At 34.6% G+C, this 12,790-nt stretch overlaps 1 pseudogene; it reads left to right on the top strand.

Annotated features, from left to right (window-relative positions):
• The first annotated feature begins 12,199 nt into the window (after positions 1-12,199).
• On the top strand, positions 12,200-12,724 carry LOC149206358 (UDP-glycosyltransferase 88F5 pseudogene; annotated as a pseudogene).
• Positions 12,725-12,790: the final 66 nt, after the last annotated feature.

The raw sequence follows: 12,790 nt of genomic DNA, 5'->3' as shown, positions 1-12,790 counted from the left end.
TTTCCCAAGTCACAATTTGTTTATGAGAGCAAAGCCATTGATACCATACAAACTGGTTTGGTTCCAAATATAAAGTTGCAATGTGTACCTTTTGTGTGTTTTGCACATTATAGAGATCGAAAAATTGTTCCATTTGTAGTATCCATGTTACAGGATCCTTGTCATCAAACTTCCTCATATCGATTTTTGGAACATGGTGGGTCTTTGTTCCAATGATAGAGTCTATGAAATCATGATTAACATTTCTTTTTTTCTCATCATGAGTTTCCTCTATAACATTTTCACTATTAAGAAGCCTTTCTTGTAGCAACTTTGTCAAACCTTCATTCAATCCTTCAATGTCTTTCTTCAAATCTTCCATGTTGTCATTCTTCAAATCATGATTAACATTCCTTTCATTCTCGTTATGAGTTTCCTCTCCTACCTTTTTTCCATTAGGAAGCCTTTCTAGTAGCAATGTTTTCATACCATCCATCTTAGCTTCCATGCCATCCATCTTAGCTTCCATGCTATCCATCTTAGTTTCCATGCCATTCATCTTAGCTTCCATGCCATTTATCTTAGCTTCTGTTATCTTTTGTGAGAGTGACATTTTTTGCACTTGGTCTCATAATTTTGATATATCATGTAGCATTTCTTGCTCTTCTTCATGAGTCATGCTAGAGATTTCAGGTTTTTTACTAGGTTTTTCCATTTTCTTTCTTCAGGGAATTAATTACTGATAATAATGATTCCCTATGCCGTTTGAATTCCTTCAAACTAATTTTTCAAACCAAGCTTATGCAAATATTTAAAAAATACACACCTTTTTTCACTTTGTAGGCACTCAATATTGAATCTGATATATCTCTGTAATTTTTGAACTTCCAGTTCTAAAATTCAAACCTGTGGTATCTCTGTGTGCCCTCTTTCTAATGCCACCAGTCTGATCAAAATTGGATTCTTGAAGAAAATGTTATGCACAATCTCCCAAGATGACTTGATTATATACTTTTTCACAAGAGAAAACTTGTACGAAGTGCAAAGTATCCCTTTTTTTACCTTAGTACCTGAAAAAGATACACAAAAAACTATAGGTCATCCTCTTTTTGTAACTTCTTACAAAATTGCAATCTGATGCTTAGAGAGAAAGTTATGATGATTTTCCCAAGGTCACCTGTTTGAGATGTAATTCAGGAGCCTGCAAAGACCCTAACTTCCTCATATTATATATCTGAAAATATAGCAAGAGAAGATCTAAAATTTGGACCCAAAGTTCAATGCGATGTCTTATGAAATGGGTTTTTTTTTTTTAGATTCTGAAATCTCGAAAAAAAACAATTATAGCGAAAATGCCATGATGACCTGTTTGGAGCAGCGAAACCCTAGAATCCAAAGATTTGATACCAAATGTTATGAAACTAGCTCACAAAAACATAGAAAAGATAGATGAATGCCTTAGAAATAAGCCTCTTTGAGGGGGCAGCCTCCTTTACATTACACAAATGAATAATTATTGGATGATTCAAATGACAAAACCTCTTTTCTATATATAGGAGTCTAAGGGGTCACAATATAATCTAGGCCAACCTAACCATAATAATATAAGGCCACATAAATAACAATAGTGGGCTTCTCGGGTGCACAATAATAACAATATGGGGACAATAAGGTCACAACAATGACAATAAGAGATACAATGAGAAAAGTAATGGGGTAATCACTAATATTATAGGGACCTAACACTCGTGATGGTTTTATTTTTTCTCAAAAGGTGTTAAATACTAATCATGGGTGGTGTGTGGTTGTGGGGAATGGTATAACTAACCAAGAACCATTGGTGGTTGTGGGGAATGGTATAACTAACCAAGAACCATTGGTAGTTGTGAGGCATTTTATAACTGACTATGCAGTGCTAGTGCGGATTATGAAGCTTATAACCTGGAGTTGGTGCTTTGTGCCCTTGTGTTTTTTTCTCTGTGACCCTAAGTGTCTATAATTTTCCCAGCCTTGGCTAGGAAACACTACCCAACAATATTGCACAATAATAAATAAATTAAATGCAAAGAACATAGAAAACTAGATTTATTTGGCCATAAATTAGTCTATTCCATACAATTACAATTAATTATGCATTGCAAAACAATCTTTTGTACAATTTTCCTACATCGCATATAAAAATAGTTAAGCACCACAATAGAAACATTCTTCTAAATATGCCAAACCCCATCTAGGGTTAATCAATCCAATAATATAGAAATTTTAAGGCACAACACAAACACAAAATATATAATATGATAATTACCCAAATTAGGGTTTACAGTTGAATGGCATAAATGCACATAAAAATACTCAGAAAGACATCAAGAACATAATACTTATCTGTATTAATGAATCGACTAGTTGTGAGCTATCCACGTTCCTCCTAGCCACAAACCTAGTGGTTCATAAGCTCAACAACGAAGTCACCCCCGAGCTGGGACGACAACTTCAAAGGAAATGGTAACTGAAAAATATCCATACCTCCCAGACCAAGGTGCCAACCCAACAATCATGGTGCTCCAGGGCTCGAGACACCCTCCAGGCTAATTGTCAAGGTGCCAACCCAACATCCATGCTGCTCCAAGCCTCTAGGCATCCTCCATCCCATAAACCGTCAACATTGGGGGTACATGTTATAAAAACGGATGCATCCATAAGGCACAGTGAACTTAATAACCACACCCCGACCAGTCTAGAGTCCAATCCCAGGTACCACTGTCTATTAGTCAGTCTCAGAGTCTTTTCCCCCTGGGATTCACTAACCAATCCCCTCCCTCCAAATATCCAACCTACACTTCTTTATTTATTCATGGGTTAACTTGACTAATCGAACCCTCTAGAACCCTCATGGGTCCCAAGTGTAATTTTTACCAAAAATATCCAACTGTTGCCCTTTTCATTGGAGTTGTGCCCCCCATACTCTTTTTGTGGAGTGGGTTGTGCAACTAGCCTTATTGTATTATTTTTATAATATTTTATTACATTAATTATATTTCAAGCTCTAAGGCCTCACAAACTTTATAAGCTTATAATTATATGGGCATGCTAGCCCCACACTATATTCAACTTTGCTACATGGGCACTTTAACCTCATAATATCAGTTCGGCTCACGAGCTTAAATAAATAATAATAAACTACATTATGAATGATGGGGGTATTACATTCCTCCCCCCTTATATATATATATATATATATATATATATATATATATATATATATATATATATATATATATATATATATATATATATATATATATATATATATATATATATATATATATATATATATATATATATATATATATATATATATATATATATATATATATATATATACGTAATCTGTTTTTTCTAATGAAAAATGACTTGAGATCCCACTTCATAGCTGCAAGTCCATGTCCTCGTACTTGGTTTCACCCTCTAGCATCCTTCACACATCCGATGCCAACCATACACCAGCAAGACCTAGAGGTCCATGCCCCATACTGTAGAGTGTGCACTTCCAGTACCACCAACATTACACCTAGAGGGCATCAAAAATAAAATTAATATCAGAAGCAATTAACCTTGATTTACATACACATGTTTTGAATTTCAAAAGAACAACATCACTCATATACAAGTAAACATATAACTGTATACACAACATAATTTACTATTTCCAGTAAGGTGTCAATGATAAAAATTCATGCCACGCCCATTGTTATGCCTCAACCAAAAAGCATTGTTCTTGGATGCAATTAGCAATGAACCTTCTCAAGTGACATAATTATTGTAGAGATTTTCCTGTCACCTAATTGCCAAAATATCTGGAATATGTTAAAATCATTTCGAGCTTCTCTTTTCTCTATTTCTCGGTGTTTCTATTTAAGTTCAAGCATTTTCCCCTCCAAATCCCTACTAAGATGGCTATTTTCTTCATGGCAGTGATTAATCAGAGCTTGAACTTCTAATCAAACTTTAATCAAATCTGTTGCCAAAGCTATTCCAAAACTTGTTATGTCTTGTGGCATAACCCTACCACAACTTCCCATTTTTTTTTACATCTAGCATGGTCTTATGACCTATAGAGACTTGTCAGAAGGCCTATCATCACTTGCATAGAAAACCTGACAAATCTTATCAGTGTTATGTACCTATTTTGCAACCATCGTGCTATTTTTCCAACACTTAACATGTGTCCACGCAAATTTATATTATTGCATCATAGACCACCCAACAACATTTTGCCTAACATATTTATGAGAACCAATGCTGAGTTCTGTGATAGTAACAATAATTTCCTATCTATAAAATCAATAATTGATTGATAACTATTCTATTCTTATAAATTTCAAATCACAAACCATGTATCTCATTGTGCAATACTGAAGTATGTACATAGTCGATACTTATCTTGCAAGATTCGATGGAATGTTGACTCCATGAATAATCAAGCCATTAACTAGAACCACCTAGGCTCTCAACTCATGTGCATCAAATGACTAGCTGAATAATCCCACTTTTGTTAGATTCAGAGTTCAACATTAGAACTCAGTAACTAATCAATCACTGAACATGCACTACCTTGGGATACCCCAAGGTCTTAGCTCTTTAGCATATACCCAAAGTATTAAACAATTAAAGCAACATCTTATACTTGTGTTTATACAAGAAATATTATATCCACAAGATTTTGATGTCCTAGTCAAATAACATATATTCAAACACAAAAAATAGAAACCAACACTTATCTATAAAATTTGTTATGTTGTTAGCTTCACGAGCATCTACTCTCTCATTACTAAATAGATATTTAGTATTCTTCATTGGCCAGGGTACCAAGCCACAACAGTCTCCCAACTGTTAGTTTTCTAGGGCCTCCAGGTACCCTTCAAGCCCTTGAACCATTCACTTGATGCCCTTTTGCAAAATTTGCAAGAATGATTGACATTATAACTATTAACAACCACTAATGATTACATTATAATCATAACCATAATTATTCTAAACATCTTGGCAATACCTTGATATTCTTAGGTAACATATTTGAAAACATATCCATAATCAACATAAGAAATTGCACCACTAGACAATAGTTTTATAGCCAGGCCAAAGGCCATGCAAGCCATATGAAGGTTGCAAAGGCCTACCTTTTACCCTCTATGTTCTTTGATGATACCAAATCTTCAAGTCAATCTTCCAAAAGTGCATTGATCTGCTCAAATAATTCATCAAATCATCCTTCCTTCGCAAAGAATATATATTGGATTTTGATTACGAATTGACTTCAATTCAATGTACATTCTCCACTTTCAACCTTTCCTTGGTGTAAATACAACATGGACTACACATGGACTCAAACATTCTCATACTAGTGCTTTGTTTCTCTAACAACTCTTGGAATTGCTTATACACCTCTTCACTTTCAAATAGAGTCATCTTATAAGGTGTTGTGTTGTTTATTAGACTGAATCCTAGTATCAAACCAATTTGGTGAGAAAAGCTTCTCATTTATGGCAATCCCATTGGAACTCCATCTAAAATTACCTATCCAAATTCTATAAGCAACTCTTCAACTTTCACCGATACAACATTCTTCAATTCATATTTATTATCTTTTAGAAAGACAATTAAACAAACTTCATTTTCCCAACTTCCTTCAAGCACTTATTTGCTAAACAAAGCATTACCACGTTGATATCACCACGCTCTTCATCTCATATTGGAAACATCCAAAACTAAGCTATAGGAAAAATCCCTCACCTCGCATTTCCTCTTTGAAACAACCACAAGCATGCCAAAATAATTTTTAAAACATATTATTTGCAAATAATTTTTAAAACATATTATCAGCTCAAATTCCTTGTCATAGTTTTTATTATCACAACTATAACTATATTTACAGCGGGTTTATATTGGTAGTCATCTATCTAATATTTTCCTATTCATATTACATGTTTGAGTTCACCATCATTTTTTACAAGTAATTAGCTTTACATTGACTATATATTTATCAAAATTTGATACAGTAAATGAAGATTATGCCCTCCTGAAATTAAGTCTACTAAACATGACTTTCATTTCTCATGCTTACTATAACTTTAACTAAACATAACTTTCATTGCTCATGATTACTGTAACTCTTACTTCCTGTAACTTTAGCTGTAATACCTAGAAAAATATACATATATAGTCTATTAACCTATAACTGGCCCCTTTATTGTTCATTTGTGTACAATGACACCAACCAATATTAACTCTTGACTCCCCATACTATAGAGGGGTCATATATATATATATATATATATATGAAAGTTATCATTTAAGTTAGACAATTGATTCTTTTTAATGGTAGTGATGTTTTATGTGGGACTTTTAGCCTTTTAGAAGATTTTCTCTCGTAATGTTGTAATTAATTTAATTAATAAATTTTACTTTTTCATGGTACCTATAATATGATAGGGAGATAAATTTTTCATCATTGAACTTTTTCGTCAAACAAATATAGTAAATCTATAAATTTTCATTTTACCAAACCCAGAAACAGAATCTCAGAATCTAACAACCTCTTAAACTTTCCTCGTGATACAAATTCCACCGGCCTTCAACGAAGTCAATTTGTAAACATATATCATTTTCTGTGGAGATTCGACATCCACTCTCATTAAATTTATAAATCGGTCTTTTTATATATATTCAAAAACCCTTCCGATTAAGAAATCCCGTATACATATATATACTTTAATGGACATTTCTGAAATCATTCGATGTAAACGACATTTGTATATTTATGGACATATGTAATATAAACATAAAACATAAAACCAGTATCAATTCCCTTCTAATGACAACGATGTCATACACAAGAATTTTAGCCTTTCAAGATTAAAATTTAACCAATTTTTTTAAGTTTACCCTGTAATTAAATTCGAACTCTTGTGTTTTCCATGGTATTTATATTTTGATTCCTAGATTAATTTTCTTAATTCTTGACAATGGGATTTTTGTCAAACGGTTGGCAGTAAGTTTAGAACCTTTTTTAGAATTCCAACTTCCATTTGATCTAATGGAGGTTAGAAACCAGTAATTCTGAATGTAATTTACTAGCATTTGCACCAGATGTTGCAAAGAAAACGCCGTAATAAAGTGCGGAAATCCATTATCCATGTAGTGTGTGCATTATTCAACAAGTTGGATCTCTCTAAATTTGTTGCAAACATTTATGTTGTTGCATTGCTAATTTATTTAGAATCTACTACTACCTCCTCTTCTTGGAATATTAAATTTCTTATCACCCCATGATGACAATCCCTCTAATTATTGGCATCACAATTTTTGCACTTTAGTGGCTTTACCTTCAACCTAAAAAAACATGAATTTAAGTCACTCAATTAAAAAGAAATTGCTAAATTGCTATTTATCATATTTTGAGTAAAAACAATTAATAACTCATATTTACAACACTTCAAATATTTACAACCTATTAAGTCTTGTATTTATAACTCATATTTATAACCCTTTAAAATGAAACTAACTATCTATATTTTTATTAATAATAAAAGGAATCTTCTTTATAAATCTAACACTCACATGCTACTCCTATATATTTATCTTATATTTAATATTGAGTGTCCATCAATTGAATGACAAGATGAAAGCTCAACTTAATTGCACATTTTTGAACTGCTTTGTGGGAATTCATGTCCCATTAATTTAATGGCAAATTGAAGTTTCAAATACAACACACATTTTATACCAGATTCAGAGAGTTCATGAACAAGCTTTCAAGGTTTTAATGGATCTAGGTCATTTGTATTTTCTCTCATTTGTATTTTCTTTGATGTTGACTATACTAGCAATTGTCCCAAAAGGTACAAACCTTAATGTCCTTTTAATGATCAAGCCTTATGTGAAAACAATCATATTGATGCACTAGTGTACATTGATTTGTTACATTTGTCTTGGTCTATAATAGAGGTGTAACAAATATGCATTGCAAGGTATGTTGAGAATTTGGTTATCTAGTAAGCTTAGAGTCATTCTTGAGTCATTATCTTTACCATCTCAGGAAGAAGAAGAAGAAGAAGAAGAAAAGCCTATTGAATTGAAAAAGAGCCCTAAAAAGTATTAGGATCCATGGGTCATTTTTTTGCATCATGTAGCAAGATAACATGGCTAATTGATTATGCCACATGAAGAATTAGCCTTTGCCAATATTTAGGCTTATAACTCGGTGATTTTTTATACCAATATTCTTATACCAATTTACCATGATAATTCTATTCTAAATTAAAACATTGTTTGCAGGCTATCGCGGGAGTTGAGCGTTTGCTCCCTGAAAATATACCTTCAAGGTTCCTTAGGTGGATAGCAGAGCTACTATACTTAACATTGGCAGTTTCTAATGTCGGGCTCTGTAAGGCCAGAATGTGCTTTTTGCTTCTTTTTTTTTTTTTTTGGGTAAAACAAGAGACACATTGTACCAGAAGACATATAGGGATTCCGCAGAGGATTCTATTAAGGTTAAAGTCAAATAACTATGAGTAAAATTCATAGGTACTTTTTTGAAGTACTTATTCTATTTCAAGAAAGATCATTCTATTGTACTAAGCAGTGTGAAATGACCCCGCTTAAGTAAATACTGTGTTAGTTCGAATAAGTTTGATATAATTTAAAATAGGTCATCAACTACTAAGATTTGGCAGAGCTTTATGAATGTTCAATTAAGTTAGCAGGCTGTTGTCCAGAGGCACAGTTTCAAAGAGAAAATGCCATCTGAAATGAACATTGTTTATTTACTTGTGGAAAATAACCATTAAATGGTCCAATTGAGAGGCAAATGCCAGTATGCAGCCTGAATTTTTTATTATCAAAAGAAGTTAAAGCTTGTTATGCATACCAAATGACAAATACTAATCATTCACATCGCAATAAGGGTTGGAAATTAATAATTCTGGAGGCACCAAATACAAGAGTTCAATACAACGATAAAGCTTATTAATAAACGCAGGGTAGCATTGTCATGCACGGCACACCAATCACCCATTTGCTACATGAGTTTCCAAAGCATCACTGGACTCTGGCATGATTAGCATTCAACTTGCATTTTACGAGATAGTAAAACTCATCACTGGACTCTGGCATGATTAGCATTCAACTTGCATTTTATGAGATAGTAAAGATACATGGACAGGGTATCTCTAGAACATGACATCATGCTCCTGAGTAACAAATCTAAAAGAAATCTGTATAAACAAAACAAATACATTTCCAACTGGCTTATCACATATTTCCTTACAATTTGTGATAGATAACCTACCATAAACAATCCAAAACTCAAACTGGACTGGACGATCTCTTATATCTAAACAAGACTGGGGACTTGAGGCTGTTGTGCAAATTACTGCATACACATTCCATGACAACCTGTACTACAAACTTTCAAATATATTCTGAGCTCCCATATCCCTCTCAAGGAATTATAAGTTTTTCTCCAGCATAGATGGTGTCATCAGTGTACTTATTTGCAGATTTTATTTGATCAACTGAAACCTGCACTCAACCAAGGAAACAGAACCAGTTACACAAGACTTATACAATGGATAGAAGGGAACAAGATGGCAACTTTAGTTTCACATGCATTCAAAAAGCTGAACAGCAACTACGCTAAGAAATGCTCTACAATAAGGTGGAACAAAGAATAAAGATACTTGATAAATAGAGTGAGACCACTCACCAAAATACAAGAGTTCAATACAACGATACAGCTTATTAATAAACGCAGGGTAGCATTGTCATGCAGGGCACACCAATCACCCATTTTCTACATGAGTTTCCAAAGAATCATTGGACTCTGGCATGATTAGCATTCAACTTGCATTTTACGAGATAGTAAAGATACATGGACAGGGTATCTCTAGAACATGACATCATGCCCCTGAGTAACAAATCTAAAAGAAACCTGTATAAACAAAACAAATACATTTCCAACTGGCTTGTCACATATTTCCTTAAAATTTGTGATAGATAACCTACCATAAACAATCCAAAACTCAAACTGGACTGGCCGACCTCTTATATCTAATCAAGACTGGGGACTTGAGGCTGTTGTGCAAATTACTGCATACACATTCCATGACAACCTGTACTACAAACTTTCAAATATAATCTGAGCTCCCATATCCCTCTCAAGGAATTATAAGTTTTTCTCCAGCATAGATGGTGTCATCAGTGTACTTATTTGTAGCTTTTATTTGATCCACTGAAACCTGCACTTAACCAAGGAAACAGAACCAGTTACACAAGTCTTATACAATGGATAGAAGGGAACAACATGGCATCTTAGTTTCACATGCATGAAATGAACACTGTTTATTTACTTGTGCAAAATAACCATTAAATAGTCCAATTAAGAGGCAAATGCCAGTATGCAGCCTGCATTTTTTATTATCAAAAGAAGTTAAAGCTTGTTATGCATACCAAATGACAAATACTAATCATTCACATCGCAATATGGGTTGGAAATTAATAATTCTGGAGGCACCAAATACAAGAGTTCAATACAACGATAAAGCTTATTAATAAACGCAGGGTAGCATTGTCATGCAGGGCACACCAATCACCCATTTGCTACATGAGTTTCCAAAGCATCACTAGACACTGGGATGATTAGCATTCAACTTGCATTTTACGAGATAGTAAAGATACATGGACAGGGTATCTCTAGAACATGACAACGTGCCCCTGAGTAACAAATCTAAAAGAAATATGTATAAACAAAACAAATACGTTTCCAACTGGCTTATCACATATTTCCTTAAAATTTGTGATAGATAGCCTACCATAAACAATCCAAAACTCAAACTGGACTGGACGATCTCTTATATCTAAACAAGACTGGGGACTTGAGGTTGTTGTGCAAATTACTGCATACACATTCCATGACAACCTGTACTACAAAATTTCAAATATAATATGAGCTCCCATATCCCTCTCAAGGAATTATAAGTTTTTCTCCAGCATAGATGGTGTCATCAGTGTACTTATTTGCAGATTTTATTTGATCAATTGAAACCTACACTCAACCAAGGAAACAGAACCAATTACACAAGTCTTATACAATGAATAGAAGGGAACAATATGGCAACTTTAGTTTCACATGCATTCAAAAAGATGAACAGCAACTACGCTAAGAAATGCTCTACAATAAGGTGGAACAAAGAATAAAGATACTTGATAAATAGAGTCAGACCACTCACCAAAATACAAGAGTTCAATACAACGATAAAGCTTATTAATAAACGCAGGGTAGCATTGTCATGCAGGGCACACCAATCACCCATATGCTACATGAGTTTCCAAAGAATCACTGGACTCTGGCATGATTAGCATTCAACTTGCATTTTACGAGATAGTAAAGATACATGGACAGGGTATCTCTAGAACATGACATCATGCCCCTGAGTAACAAATCTAAAAGAAACCTGTATAAACAAAACAAATACATTTCCAACTGGCTTATCACATATTTCCTTAAAATTTGTGATAGATAACCTACCATAAACAATCCAAAACTCAAACTGGACTGGACGACCTCTTATATCTAATCAAGACTAGGGACTTGAGGCTGTTGTGCAAATTACTGCATACACATTCCATGACAACCTGTACTACAAAATTTCAAATATAATCTGAGCTCCCATATCCCTCTCAAGGAATTATAAGTTTTTCTCCAGCATAGATGGTGTCATCAGTGTACTTATTTGCAGTTTTTATTTGATCAACTGAAACCTGCACTTAACCAGGGAAACAGAACCAGTTACACAAGTCTAGAAGACTACAACATGGCAGCTTAGTTTCACATGCATTCAAAAAGCTGGAACACATATCCCCATATTAAACCACGTCCTAATCAGAGAGTTGCTATGATTGACAATCTAGGCCATGACATTGCCACATCACATATACACTACATCCACTTTAATTATAATTTCTTTCTGACGGGCCTTCCGCTGATTCTCAGAATAGATTTGCCAGACCCTCTTCTATACAGATCTGATATTTCATTCAACTGGTTCATTCAACATTCCCTTCGGCTTCAGGAAGCTCATGGAATTATGATAAACACATGCCAAGAAATGGAACCAACACAAATAAAAGCTCTCAAGGAAGGAAGGTTCTGAGCGCTGTTGAAATGACCCCTTGTATTTATCTCGTTGGGCTGCTAATAGCTTTGTCTCTTTCAGAATCTGAAGAGAAGTTTGAGAAGGAGGGCTACCTCAAATGGCTGGACCGCCAGCGCGCCTCGACAGTTCTATTTGTTTCTTTTGGGAGCCGTGGCACCCTGTCGGAGAATCAGATTCAGGAACTAGCTTTGGGGCTAGAAGCAAGTGTGCAGCGGTTCCTTTGGGTGTTGCATAAGGAGCCTCCTCCTCCAACTGAATCCACGATGACTACCGAAGTAGATATGAGGGAGGTTCTACCTGAGGGTTTCGAGACTCGAATCCAGGACCGTGGATTTGTGGTGGATTCATGGGTGCCTCAGATTGCTGTCCTCTCTCATCCATCCATAGACGGTTTCCTTTTTCATTGCGGTTGGAATTCAACGATCGAAATCATATTACATGGAGTGTCGATGATCGCTTGGCCTCTCTTTTCTGAACAGAGAATGAATGCCTTCCTTCTAGTGAAGGAGATGAAGGTGGGCATTGAAGCGTAGAAGGGCGCAGATGCATTGGTGAAGAGAGAGGAAGTGGAAAGAGAGGCAAGGGAATTAATGGAAGGA

This window comes from Pinus tabuliformis, chromosome 1_2 (assembly GCF_031772625.1).
Source record: "Pinus tabuliformis cultivar Carrire ecotype Pingquan chromosome 1_2, CPIR1, whole genome shotgun sequence".
NCBI classification, from domain to species: Eukaryota; Viridiplantae; Streptophyta; class Pinopsida; order Pinales; family Pinaceae; genus Pinus; species Pinus tabuliformis.
This window is presented reverse-complemented; position numbering and strand designations above follow the sequence as displayed.